The 15,181-nt window shown below is 44.7% G+C and overlaps 1 protein-coding gene across 3 annotated transcripts in view; it reads left to right on the top strand.

Moving 5' to 3' along the window:
- Nucleotides 1–15,181, top strand: part of limd1a (LIM domains containing 1a) — a 58,247-nt gene that overhangs the window by 28,274 nt on the left and 14,792 nt on the right. Inside the window, exon 1 of one of the 3 annotated variants that reach the window (XR_010896355.1) lies at nt 8,423–13,483. The exons of the other annotated variants lie outside the window; for them this stretch is intronic. The gene's annotated coding sequence lies outside the window, so the exon portion shown is untranslated. Of the gene's footprint in view, nt 1–8,422; nt 13,484–15,181 lie in introns of those variants that run through there. 3 annotated transcript variants of the gene reach the window in all.

The following is a 15,181-nucleotide window of genomic DNA, read 5'->3' as shown; positions in this document are numbered from 1 at the left end:
GAGGACAGCCCACCTGATTGCCAAACACTCTTTTTCTACGGTACTGTACTTAGCTTCTCTCTTCGAGAGCTTACGGCTAATGTACAGTACCGGCCGCTCCTCACCCTCTATCTCCTGGGACAGGACAGCACCCAGCCCCCTGTCCGACGCGTCAGTCTGCAACAGAAAAGGGAGAGAAAAGTCAGGAGAGTGAAGCAATGGCCCGCCACATAGAGCAGCTTTTACCTGGGTGAAAGCCTGCTGGCACGGCTCCGTCCACTGGACCGTATCTGGAGCATCCTTTTTAGTTAGATCAGTCAACGAGCTGGTGAGGGCCGAATAATTAGGTACAAACCTTCTATAATATCCCGCCAGCCTGAGGAACTGTCTAACCTCCTTTTTGGTCTTGGGGTGCGGACAGGTCGCAATCGCTGCCGTCTTGTCAATTTGGGGACGCACCTGCCCATGCCCCAAGTGGAAGCCCAGATACCTTACTTCTACGCGCCCAATTTCACACTTCTTCGGGTTGGCCGTGAGCCCAGCCGCTCTCAGCGATCTCAGGACGGCTCTCACATGCTGCATATGCCGCTGCCAATCATTACTATAGATAATAATATCATCTAGATAGGCAGCCGCAAATTCAACATGGGGCCGGAGAATTTTATCCATGAGTCGCTGAAAGGTGGCCGGTGCCCCAAACAGCCCGAACGGAAGCGTAACAAATTGGTGTAATCCGAATGGCGTCGTGAAAGCTGTCTTTTCTTTGGATAAAGGCGACAAGGGGATCTGCCAGTACCCTTTCGTTAAGTCCAGTGTCGAATAAAATCGAGCCGCACCTAGCCGGTCAAGCAATTCGTCCACCCGCGGCATTGGATACGCGTCGAATTTCGACACTGCATTCACCCTGCGATAGTCCACGCAGAAACGAACCGAGCCGTCGGTCTTAGGAGCCAAAACTATCGGGCTCGCCCAGTTACTGCTGGACTCTTCTATTACTCCCATTTTCAGCATTGCCTCTAATTCGTCCTGAGCTACCTTTTTTTTGTGTTCAGGTAATCTATACGGCCGGCTGCGAACAATTACGCCCGGCTCCGTCTCGACATGGTGCTGAATGAGGTTGGTACGTCCCGGCAGGGGAGAGAACACGTCTGCAAATTCCTTTTGCAATTTGAATAAATCAGTGAGCTGGGAGGGCGAGAGGTGATCTCCCCCCGGGACCAGAGCGAGAGATTGTTTTTACATTCGCCTCTGGTCCGAGATCATCCTCCCCACTAATCACCGTCGCCAGCATCAATGATTCTGCCTCATTCCATTTTTTTAGGAGGTTGAGGTGATAGATTTGACGTGCCCCCCCTCCTGTCGGACCGTTCCACCTCGTAATCGAGCTCGCCGACTTGCCGTGTGACCTCAAAGGGTCCTTGCCACTTTGCAAGTAATTTCGAACTGGAAGTAGGGAGCAATACAAGCACTTTTTCCCCCGGTGCGAATTTACATAGGTTAGACCGTCTGTTATACAGTTGGCTCTGTCTGTGCTGTGCCTGTAACAAATTCTCCATTGATAGCCGCCCGAAAGTGTGGAGTTTTGATCGCAAGTCCAGCACATACTGAATTTCATTTTTGGCCTGAGATGGTCCGTCCTCCCAAGTTTCTCTGAGGACATCCAGCACCCCACGGGGCTGGCGCCCGAAGAGAAGCTCGAAGGGGGAAAACCCCGTGGAGGCTTGCGGGACCTCTCGTACTGCGAATAACAGAGGTTCCAACCACTTATCCCAATTTTTGGCGTCCTCTTGAACGAACTTACGAATCATGGATTTAAGCGTGCGATTAAAACGTTCGACCAGCCCGTCCGTTTGTGGGTGAAAGACGCTGGTACGAACCGATTTAATGCCCAATAATTCGTACAGTTCGCGTAACGTGCGTGACATAAACGCCGTGCCTTGATCAGTGAGGATTTCTTTTGGAATCCCCACCCGGGAGATTAAGCGAAACAGTGCATCCGCAAGACTTTTAGCAGAAATGTTGCGGAGAGCCACTGCTTCAGATATCGTGTTGCATAATCAACAATGACTAATGCAAAGCGATGTCCCCTTGCTGATCGTTCTAATGGCCCGATGAGGTCCATACCAATTCTCTCGAAGGGGACCTGCATTAATGGAAGTGGGCGCAATGGCGCTTTTGGGGTGGCCGGTGGGTTCACCAACTGGCATTCACGACAAGACGCGCACCACCTGCGTACATTCTCGTGAATGCCCGGCCAGAAAAACCGGGTCATGAGACGATTTAGTGTCGCTGCCTGTCCCAAATGCCCCGCCATTGGATTAGAATGAGCCGCGTGGAAAAGCATTTCCCTGCGGCTCTTTGGCACTAATAACTGGGTTGTATCTTCTTTTGTCTGAGTGTCTTGGGTCACTCGATACAACCTATCTTTTATAATCGCGAAATACGGGTAAGCAAATGGACGTCCAGGCTGGAGAGGCTGACCATCAATCATCGAGACCCTATCAAATGCATTTTTTAATGTCTCATCCTGAGACTGCTCCAGGGGAAAATCATCGCGTTCCGGAAGAATTAGTCTTCCGGCTTCACTCAGATCCCCTGCAGCAGAACTCTCCGGTCTCTGATCAGTCTCTCCCACCTGTACTCGCGCTTGCTCACCCCGCGTTCTTTTCCCCCAAGAGGCATCCGAGCAAAGACATCCCAATAATTGTTTAAACGCGGGCCAATCCGTTCCCAAAATTATCGGATGCCGGAGGTGCGGGTTAACTGCCACCTCAACACTATGCTTTTGTCCCCTAAATTTAATTATGACGGACATTACGGGATATTTTACCACATCCCCGTGCACGCACCGAACCCCAACCATGCGGCCTGTATCCAATGCCCCAGACGAAATCAGGCTTTGATGGAGAGAGGTTTGGTTACAGCCCGAGTCCACCAAAGCCTGATAGGTACCCCCCTTGATACTCACAGGTATTTGGTACCCGCCAGCCTGACCAGGGGCGGCCTGAGGTTTGTCGGGGACCCGGATCACCGTCCCGTCCTCCATAACCGGACATTTATCCACAAAATGATCCGGATCCCCGCACCGCCAACAGGCCGGCCCAGACCTGCCCGCCGCTCCAGTGGCAGAGAGTGGGCTGAATACATGGCGCGGAGAGAGGGGAGAAGCAGGAGCGGGGTCCGTCCCGGCAGCAGGGAGTCCCGCCCCCCTGGGTCCGTAGGAAGGTGCCTGTCCCGTTCCGCCCCGCCCTCGGGGCGGAACACGAGGTGGGCCGGGCGGACGAGACCTAGGGAGAGGGACAGGTCTAGAGAGAGAGGGGGACAAAAAGAGAGAGAGGGAGAGAGAGAGGCAGCTGGAAGGGGTTCGCCGCCCCCTTGGCACGCCACCAGATGATCCTCCGCCAGTTGGATGGCTGAGTCCAGCGACGTGGGGCAGTGGCACTGGACCCACTCGGCCGTCTTCCTCGGGAGCCGAGTGATGAATTGCTCCAGCACCACGCGATCGACGACCAGGTCCACGTCGCTTCCCTCAGCCAGCAACCATTTGCGGCACGAGTCCCGGAGCTGCTGGGCCAACGTGAAGGGCCGGCCGGACTCACCCAGGTCGAGGGAGCGGAAGCGCTGTCGGTGCTGCTCCGGGGTCCGACCGACCCGCTGGACGATGGCCCGCCGTAGGTCTTCATAGACCAGGAGGTTCGGGACGGGGAGCTGCTGTGCCGCCACCTGTGCTTCTCCTGAGAGGAGCGGGACCAGCCTCATCGACCACTGGTCCCGCGGCCATTTACACGCCTCCGCGGATCTCTCGAAGAGGTCTAAGAACACCTCTGGATCATCCAGTGGACCCATCTTATTTAATGGCAGGTGGACAGGCACAGCGGGTGGTTCGGTGGGCTCCCGGGGAACCTCCCGGTCAATCCAGCTCCGGAACGCCTCGCGGTCCTCCTGCTGGGTTTGTAGAATGGCTTGGAAACACCGCTCCTGGTCGCCTCTTAACTCCAGCAGGGCCTGTTGTTGTTCGCGGTGCAGGACCGCGAGGGACGCGATGATGTCCGCAAATGTGGCGGAGGACGAAGATTGCATGGCGACGTGCTCACCGACTTCCTTCCCAGGTTTCGGCACCAGTGTAGTAGATTTAAGTTCGTAGGGAAGGAAGTGGTCAGGGACGACAAACAACTGCTGACTGAGTCTTTATTGAATGTCAACAGAAGGACTGTGCAACGCACAACAACGAAAATAAACAATCCACAAAGGGCTTCACTCCACGAACCTTGACTCGACTCAGTCAACAGTTCCCCTCTCTCTCACACGCTCCTGCCTCTCACGGCGTTTTATCCTGTCTCCGCGCCAATCACTGGAATGAGAAACAGGTGTTCGTGATTTGTATCCAACCCACTCACTTACCAAGCGTCTCCCGCTATTCTCTCCGGTTGCAGACCTCGCTGAACCACGCCCCCCTCGCCACATATACAATGCGCAGAGTTTCTGTCCAAAGCAGGCAAATATGAGTATGCGATTGGCTGCCTGTTGTTAAGCCTCTAGCTGTAACATTTTAACACCACATTGTTTCGCATTGTTTCACACTGTACAGGTTTGGCACTGCAAAAGTGGCACTAAACCTGCCTGTAAATTAAGGGTTAAAAGCGGTGTTTAGATTGACAATAACCCAGGGTTATGCACAGTGTGAAAAGCCCTAGAGAGAAACCCAAAAGTTACTGGCCACCTACACACTAAGTTTCAGGAGTGACAACCGCATTTAAATGCGGGAGTGAATCCACTAAATTATCATTATGTGTGTGTACGGAACACGACTCACTCTCGAAACTGCGATGATTGACAGCTTGGAAACCATAGCGATGAGCTGGCGTCTCGCGTGTTTCGTATCCGTTATCGTGACCAAAGTAATATAACAGTGACAAAACACTTGATATTTTCAGCAATAAAGCGATTGGATTTATGGAGTTATTAATGTGAGCAGACACGGGTCGCGATTCTTTGGTTTTCTTTTCAGCATAAAGCTGATTTTTCTAGCAAGATCTGGCAACACGAATGAGTCCAGACTCGTACTGCTTTCCCTGTGATTCACTGCGCATACAGACGAGAGATGCATGTTAAAAAAACGTCATTAACAACCAGTTGTTCAGTTCGGTTCTGTACACACTGCGTAGAATTTCTGTAAATGCAGTTGTCACTACCTGTATTTTTCTGTAGTTAATACGGTTGTAGAATGCGGTTGTCACTTCCATATTTTACTGAACTGTGTGTGACCAGAACGCGATTAACCACTAAAAGGTGAACTGACAACCAAATTTACTCTGTTCAACAGACTCAAACAACTCCCAAATTTGTATCTCCTCTGGACAATCAAGACTTGCTTTCTTGAACTCCATTTGGCTTATTTTGTGGGTTCTCTGTGAAGTCCTGATGTTTGGCACCAGTGGTTTGTGTGAAGGGACAGACTGCTCATTGTTCTGGAGCTGTTAGGAGGGCAGCTTTCTTCATGACCCAGTGAAAATGCCCTCAGTATCAGATCCACCTGGGATTCCCTGACATTTAAGTGCTGTACAGAGGTTTTTCTACTGAAATTGGATGGCTTGGTAATCCTGTATCCTCCACCGTATTTATAGATATACACTACCAGTCATTACTATTTTTAATGTTTTTGAACAAAGTCTCTTATGCTCATTAAGGCTGCATTTATTTCATAATAAATACAGAAAAAACAATAATATTGTGAAATATTATTACAATTTAATATTATGGTTTTCTATTTTAGTATACTTTAAAATATAATTTATTCCTGTGATGTAAAGCTGAATTTTCAGCATCATTACTCCAGTCTTCAGTCTCACAATGATCCTTCAGAAATCATTCTAATATGCTGATTTATTATCAATGTTGGAAACAGTTGTGCTGCTTAATATTGTTTTTATAACCTGTGATACTTTTTCAGGATTCTTTTGATGAATAAAAAGTTTAAAAATATCAGCATTTATTTAAAATAGAAGTCTTTTGTAACAATATACACTACCGTTCAAAAGTTTGGGGTCATTCATTTGTTTTTCTTTTTTTTTGAAAGAGAAATTAATATTTTTATTTAGCACAGATGTGTTAAATTGATAAAAAGTAATAGTAAAGATGTATATTGTTAGAAAAGATTTTTATTTGAATAAATGCTGTTATTTTTAACCTTTTATTCATCAAAGAATCCTGAAAAAAAGTGTCACAGGTTCCAAAAAAATATTAAGCAACACAACTGTTTCCAACATTGATAATAAATCATCATATTAGAATGATTTCTGAAGGGTCATGTGACACTGAAGACTGGCGTAATGATGCTGAAAATTCAGCTTTGCATCACAGAAATAAATTATAATTTAAAGTATACTAAAATGGAAAACCATAAAATATAATAGTATTTCACAATATTATTGTTTTTTTCTGTATTTATTATGAAATAAATGCAGCCTTAATGAGCATAAGAGACTTCATTCAAAAACATTAAAAATAGTAATGTTTCCAAACCTTTGACTGGTAGTGTAAATATTGGCCTCATAAAAGATTTCATTGCATTAGATAACAAAAATAGCAAAGCAATTGGCACACAAATGCTGCTTGATCTAGACCTGAGCTATTTTTGGTGAACTCTTCAACTAGTTGTTTTTAAAGCGATAGTTCACCCAAAACTCACCCTCATATCATTCCAGTCCTGTTTGACTTTATTTCTTCTGCAGAATACAAAAAAAAAAAAAAAGATATTTTGAAAACGTATAGGTCCAAACAACATTGGACCCCACTGAATTTCATTTTATGGACAAAAAAAAAGAGACATTTTTGTGCTTCTCAGAAGAAAGAAAAGCATACAGGTTTGGAACGGACAGAACGCAATAGAAAGGAACAGATCACAGGGATCATTTACTCCTAACTGTTTTAACTCAAAATGTCTTAAAAACACAATGTCCAGTTATTACAGCCATGCCTCTTAACATGTTTGTAATGTCATTTTCATTTGTATTGAATTCGGAGGGAATGTTTTTAAGAATATGATCACACTTGAATTATGTCCTTAAAGAGGTAATTTGCTTAAAGCACACACAATACTATATTTACCAGATTAAACAAAATTGGATAGCTGAATTACATAAATCAAATAATGAATCCCTGTCTGAACTGCTAACATTTGGTGAACATCATCAGGATGCATGTAGCTAAAACTCTTGAGGTAGAAAATGATCCACATGCTTCTTTCAGGAAAATATGACAATTTATTACTCTGGGATTCCTCCCATGAGCAAGACCCATCGTCCTCTTTTTCACTTTTCTTTTAGAAGAGACATTGCTGTTTCTTAGAAATCCTGTATTTCTGTCTCTTTAGAATAAAGCTGAAGCTAAACTGGAGAATAATGTTTCCCTCCAGAGAGCGGTCATAAATCTGTCCTCACATTCCTAACAATTCTCAAAAGTCCTCATTCATTAGCTGCCATTGTAAAAAACAATCTAGATAACGTTCAGTGAATCTGTAAATCTATAATAGTTTTCAGAAGGTTAACTACCATGTTTACCATAAAAACTACTACTTGAAGACATCAGATCTATCTATCTATCTATCTAATTCAATTAGATGTTTTTATTGTAGCTTATGTCTTTTTTGGCGGATCTGTGAGCTTGCTGGTTTTCGAGTCCACCATAAGCCTCAGAAATCCTCTCATGAGTGTGTGTGAAAAGTTCCTGTGTTTTTACTCTCATCTCCCTGGAGAAAGATAAACTCACCCTACGTCCCAGTTCTCCTACTTACACTATCCCCTAAAAGTATGTACTATTTTTGTGAAGAAAAAGTACATACTTTTGAGTGTGTAGCAGAAGAGTAAGCAGGCTTTGGGATATACTATTTTGTCTTACTTGAGTATTTAATAGACACTCTGTCACATCCTGACATTGTTTAAACTGGCTTGTCAATCATCTTGTCACAGTTAAAATCCTCCACGTTTAGTTTAATTAAATTTCCTACCATATCAGACATAAATATAGTAGCAGATTGATCTCTGAGAGTCGTAGGAGCTGTGTTTGCTCATGTTTTTGCATAATGATGCATTTTAAAGTTAATGACTAAACGTATCTTTACAAAAGTTCACAGTGCTGTTGCAGATGAAATGTAATGTGGATAAATATTTTTGTATGTGGATAAATTGTTTTTCTTCAGTTAAGATACTAATTATTAATAATCACTTTCTAGCGCGGCCACATTATGGGGAACATTTATACCGCTGTGAATTATTCTAATTAATAATAAGTACAGCTGTTTTGTATATATTTTTTCCCCTGTGTTATGTTGCCCAGATATGTGTTTGTGTTCCCGTTTTACTCACGCGAGACTTCTGTCGGGAAGATTCAGGGAATCCCCGTGACGTCATGAGGTTGGACAGCTGATTGTCACATCTGATAAAAGAAGCCGGTTTACCGGTGTTCGGGAGAGGACGCTCTCATTGCTACGTGGATAACGCGATCGATCGCTCTACACACTACTTGTTTGTCATCGTCTGTGACTGATTATCTCGTTGTGGAAGTAACATCCATTGGATTATTTCACCGTCGGGATACTGAACAGGTCAACGCTATACATCGTGCTCCCGGACTAAAAGGCTTTCCGGTGAGGCCGATTCAACACACACACACACACACACACACACACACACACACACACACACACACACAACACACACACACAACACACACAACACACACAACACAACACACACAACACAACACAACACAACACAACACAACACAACACACACACACACAACACACACACACACACACACAAAACATTGGACTGAAACGGACTATTTCAACACGCATACATACATTTTTGTTTATTTATATATATTGTTGGTGTTTTGGTATATTGCTGTTTCTTGTATAATACACTTTGGGTTGACATTGGGTTGCGTTTTTTTTGTGGAGAATTTTATTCAAAAACGTAAAAAAAAAAAAAAAAGGTTAAAGAACCAGTTTGACGTTGTGTAAATTGCCTTATATAGGCTGAGTGTTACATATTGGTGGCCCGTACGGGGACTTTTCCTGAATAAGGTGTTTGTTTCTTTTTTGTTTTTTTTTCTTTCAACTGGCATTATGGATGGGAAAATAATGAATCAGTTGTTGAAGTTCATGTTGAGCAAACTGATGCCACTGTTAAACCTGGAATTGTCTAAAATGAGAATGAACCCAGTGATATGGATTTTACTGCAGGCCCATTTGTGACAAGGCGTAATCCAGCTGCAGAAATAACGTCTATGATTAGTTCACTGTACATTTCTGATTCTGAACAGTCTGATGATGATGATGAGAATAGTCTAAGAAATGTTGATATGGCACAATCATTACACACAGACCTGGCACAATGTAAAGTGGATTTATTGGCCCTTAACCAAAAAGTACTCACTTTAGACAAAGATTTCAAACAGTCAATGGACAGCACATTGAATAGGGAAACCAACTTCAGGCAGGCTGTGGATTCTAGCTTGGCAGGGTTGGAGGATTATTGTATGAAGGCCCTGGAAAAATTAGAAAAGGCTGTTACAAATTGTTTTCTTAGGAGAGACCATAAATGGGAAAGTCAAATGAGAAAATTGAGACTGACTAGCACTCCCACACTCTCCAGATTACAGGCCTACTCTCCGGATGCCTCACGCTTTTCATCTGTACGTCATCCACAGACCCCTGTTCCAGTATCTAGGGAGAAAGTTCCAACTTTTAAACCTCTTGATGATACATATGACATTCCCCCTCCTGTGCATACTAATCGCCAAAATGTGCTTACCTCTTCTTCAATAGGGGTTGGTGCTTCCTCATTCTGTGCTCGACCTCCCATCCGCATCGAGTTCCCCTCTTTTGGCGACTCCTGTGAGACCTCGGAGGTGCTTAACTTCATTGAGCAATGTGAGAACTTCTTGGAGATCAGGCCCCTTCCTTGTGTCGAGTTTATCGGAACCCTAAGTACGGTCCTGAAGGGACCCGCTCTGAGCTGGTGGAAGGCAGAGAAGGCGAAGGTAACGGACTGGAAGTCCTTCAAAAATGCATTCATGGCTGCTTTTCTTTCAGACGATTACCTCTCTGAAGTGGAGGAAAAGCTGAGGACCCTGGTTCAGCAGCCACAACAACGCCTGAGGGACTTTGCTTATGATTACCGGGCCCTCTGTCTTAAATGGAAGCCAGAGATCTTGGAGGAGGAACTGGTGAACCGTATCTTGAACAACATCAACCCCAGGGTTGCAGGATGCCTCAGAGGGACAGTTCACTCAGTGGAGCATCTGGTGAAGGTGGGGTCAAGAGTGGAGAAGGACTGCATGGGAGCCAAAGACTACTGGCAAAAAGTCAGCACTCAGAGCAGCAAAGAAAAGCCATACAAAAAAGCTGGAGAACGTACCTTCAACAAAAACCTGGCCGGAGTAAACCTAGCCCAATCCCATCCTGGGTCTTCTCTCCTTGTTGTGCCTATAAGGGTGAATGGCAGAGAAGTGAGGGTGGTTCTGGACACAGGAAGAACTTACACATTAATGCAAGAGAACCTGTGGAAACAGTTGAAGGGGGAGACACCAGCGGTTGTTAACTCCAGTCCTCAGAGATTTATTATGGCGGATGGCACAATTCATAAATCCAGAGACCTGCAAAAGATCAGGTTTCAGTGGCATGATCAGGAGTGCAGTATGGATACTTACATCCTGAAAGACACTTACCTCGCCTTTCCTCTTATTACTGGTCTGGACTTCCTGAGTGCCACAGGTGCTGTCTAGGAGGTCGGACAAGGCAGGTATGGGTTAAAATCTGAAAGAGGATACACATATCACCCTTTCTTGCCTTCGCTGATACCAACAGGTCCAGTTACCTCTACAGGACAGGCTCATTCTCTTACGGCAGCAAAGCTGAATCTATACTACGCCTTACCACCAGCTGACACTCTTCCTGAGCTCACGTCATTCAAACCCCAGATCACTCAGTGGGATTCAGACAATCAGGAGGAGATGATGAAATTGATATCCACTTGGCCACTCTCCACCTCTAACACCCTGGGTAGGACATCAGTGGTACAACACAAGATTACATTAATGGACAACATACCCATCAAATCCCGAGGATATAGAATGTCTCCTCTCAAGAAACAGGTCATAGAGGAGCATGTTGATAAGATGCTGCAGGACGGCATTATTGAGCCATCCTTCTCACCTTGGTCATCCCCGGTGGTCCTAGTCCCCAAACCTGATGGATCATATAGGTTTTGTGTGGACTATAGGAAGCCAAACAGCAAGACTCTACCTGACGCTTACCCAATGCCCTTGATTCATGACATCCTTGAGTCCCTTGAAGGTGCATCTTGGTTTAGTTCGTTGGATTTACAGTCGGGGTACTGGCAGGTGGAGATGGAGGAGTTGAGTTGAGAGAAGACCGCTTTTATCACCACCAAAGGATTATTTCAATTCAAGTCTATGCCGTATGGACTCAGAAATGCCGCTGCCACCTTCCAGCGTTTGATGGAGAGGGTGCTGTCTGATTGGAGGGGGAAGTTGTTTTGTCTACATCGATGACATCATCATATATTTAAAGTCACAAGATCAACAAATTCAAGATATCAACACGGTTCTACACAAACTTACCCAAGCCAATTTGACGCTGAACATGAAGAAATGCCACTTCTTCAAACGCCAGCTCAAATTTCTAGGCCATATTGTCTCTGAGAGGGGTGTGGAGATTGATCGAGAAAAGACCAGGGCCGTTGATGAGTTTCCCCCTCCACAAGATCTCAAAGCCCTTCAGAGGTTTTTGGGCCTGGCAGGGTGGTATCATAAGTTCATTCCCCACTTCGCTGACATATCTGCTCCCTTGAACCACCTTAAAAAGAAAGGAGTAAGGTGGGAATGGACGCCAGAGTGTCAGGCAAGTATGGATGCTCTTAAACAAAGATTACAGAACTCACCTGTGTTGATACAAAACCTTCCAGGTTCACACGGATGCGAGTGATGTTGGACTGGGCGCCATCCTCACTCAACACTCGGATGAAGTGTTGGCGTATGCATCACGGTGGTGTGTATGCATCACGGTGTGGTGGCGTATGCATCACGGTGGTGTGTATGCATCACGGTGTGGTGGCGTATGCATTACGGACCTTAACAGGGGCCGAGAAGAATTACAGCACTTCTGAAAAGGAATGTTTAGCAGTGGTGTGGGCTGTTGAAAAGTGGAGGCATTAACTGGAGGGATGTCCTTTTGAGGTTTTCACGGACCACTCCGCACTCTCCTGGGCATTCAACTGCCCTAAAACCTCCTCCCGACTAACCCGCTGGACACTCGCCTGCAACAACTCAACTTTCAGGTCCATCATAGAAAGGGCTGCCTTAACGTGGGACCTGACGCTTTATCCCGGGTCCAGGAGCCACTTTCTACTGATGATGCCCAATGTCTTTCCATGTCCTCGCAACATTCGTCCACTTTACCCCACTCGCTGGAAGAAATCGCTTAAGCACAACGTTTGGACAATACCATCACTCACCTGCGGTCTGGCATCAAACCTCGATCAGTCAAGGAACAACCCATCACCTTTGAAGACCACCAGGGGGTGTGGTACCGCAAGGTTCCTTTAAGGAATAAGGGAGAGAAGTATCAGTTGGTAGTACCATCCTCGTTAACCACTGACTTCATGCATTATTACCAGGATAATCCCCTAGGTGGCCACCTGGGACAGATGAAAACCCCCAAATACCTGGTGTCTGATAGGGGGCCCCAATTCACTTCCAGCCTTCTGGGCGATCTGTTCAAGACATGGGGTTGTGTTCAAAAACTAACCACAAGCTACCACCCACAGTCAAATCTAACTGAGAGATTTAACAGAACGATAAAGACCATGATTGCTGCTTTTGTGGGTCAACAACATCAGACCTGGGACCAGTGGCTGCCAGAGTTCCGCTATGCTATCAACACCGCCAAACAGGAAACCACAGGAAGGACACCTGCTGAGCTCATGATGGGTAGGCAGATTCTGGGACCACTGGAACGCCTAATCCATCGGCCACCTTCACCAGATCACCAGATTTATGTAGCGCGGCCACATTATGGGGAACATTTATACCGCTGTGAATTATTCTAATTAATTATACAAGTACAGCTGTTTTGTATATATTTTTTCCCCTGTGTTATGTTGCCCGGATATGTGTTTGTGTTCCCGTTTTACTCACGCGAGACTTCTGTCGGGAAGATTCAGGGAATCCCCGTGACGTCATGGGGTTGGACAGCTGATTGTCACGTCTGATAAAAGAAGCCGGTTTACAGGTGTTCGGGAGAGGACGCTCTCATTGCTACGTGGATAACGCGATCGATCGCTCTACACACTACTTGTTTGTCATCGTCTGTGACTGATTATCTCGTTGTGGAAGTAACATCCATTGGATTATTTCACCGTCGGGATACTGAACAGGTCAACGCTATACATCGTGCTCCCGGACTAAAAGGCTTTCCGGTGAGGCCGATTCAACACACACACACACACACACACACACACACACACACACACACACACACACACACACACACACACACACACACACACACACACACACACACACACACTACATTGGACTGAAACGGACTATTCCAACACGCATACATACATTTTTGTTTATATATCTATATATTGTATATATTGTTGGTGTTTTGGTATATTGCTGTTTCTTGTATAATACACTTTGGGTTGACATTGGGTTGCGTTTCTTTTGTGGAGAATTTTATTCAAACACGTTTAAAAAAAAAAAAAAAGTTAAAGAACCAGTTTGACGTTGTGTAAACTGCCTTATATAGGCTGAGTGTTACAACTTATCTAAACCTCTCTACTTAACTATCGGTCTTGTGCATCTGTCATGTTTGTAGTTTTATAAAACTTGCTATTTGTGTTTGTAGTTCTAATCAAATCCTCGTTGTGGGCAATATCCGCTGTTTAGGGCTTTGCACACAGAGTCCGAAAATCGCATGTGAAATTTTCGCACATTAAAAAATAAATTCGACCTCACGTTATGTCAATCACGTTTACACACTGCCTCCGAAACTTTCGTCCATCAAAAAAATATTCGGATTAGATATTCAGGTTAGATTTTCTGCGTTTTTCACATCCGTGGCATGCATTTTGAGAGACATTTTGACAATTCAGAGCCACCATACGCGAACGCAAAAATCCCGAATGCCATCTGACAAGTTGATCCACGTCGTCTACAGCACAAAACAGCAGCACTGAATGACAAACAAAGTGCAGAATACAAAGACACAGAATATAAAGACAGATTGTGCCAGTAGCAAAGCATCAAACTGAGCCACTGACATCCTGAAGTAAACTTTGAAATGCTCGGGATAATCACGCAGCTCCTTGATGAGGTGAACTCTCCTTTCTCTTTATGCAATCTCGAAATTCAATTGACCCTATATTTCCTTTCTTTTTCTCTTTTTAAGAAGAGAGAGGACAACTAAATCATGCTCACTGCTTGAAGACTTCATTTTGTATTGTTTTGCTTTTTTTTTTCGCAACACATTCATAAAAACGCATCGGACTCAGTGTGCAAGGTCTTTGTGCGTGACAGATTTTTAGGATTACGAATACAAAAAAGGCATGCGAACATTTCGGACTCCAGTGTGCAAAGGCCTTTAAAGTGTGCACAGATCTGGACTTCAGATTCTAACCAGAAAAAAATAACCTTTGGGAAACTCATTTCAACAATTTTAATTTTAAACGCTATATAGGATGGATAGTATACAAATTGAGATGCAGCATCGTCCCATGATTCACATCTTCCCAGCATTCCCTGTGATTGACATCTGTTTCTTCTAACAACAGATTGATCTCGTCTGTGAGCTTTTCACTCACAACAAATGTCTTTTCATTTTCCTACATACTGCTGATTGTCTGTTGCATACTGACCATGCTTGATAATGTAATTGTTTTGGTTATTACATTCTCTACCATACATACCATACTTTTATTTTTATTTTTTTAGGGATGCACCGATAACATTTTTTAAGGACTGAGTACAAGTACCGATACTTTTTACTAGTACTCGCCGATACCAATGCCTATACATTTATTAATTTGTCTCTCTCTCTTCATTATTACTCTAATGAAAAAAGTAATCATTTTTATGTGCTTCTCACAAACTTAAAGAACAAAAATTTC

Source organism: Chanodichthys erythropterus, chromosome 2 (assembly GCF_024489055.1).
Source record: "Chanodichthys erythropterus isolate Z2021 chromosome 2, ASM2448905v1, whole genome shotgun sequence".
Classification (NCBI taxonomy): domain Eukaryota; kingdom Metazoa; phylum Chordata; class Actinopteri; order Cypriniformes; family Xenocyprididae; genus Chanodichthys; species Chanodichthys erythropterus.
Note: the sequence above shows the minus strand (reverse complement) of the source record. Positions and strands in the feature narration are given on the sequence as shown.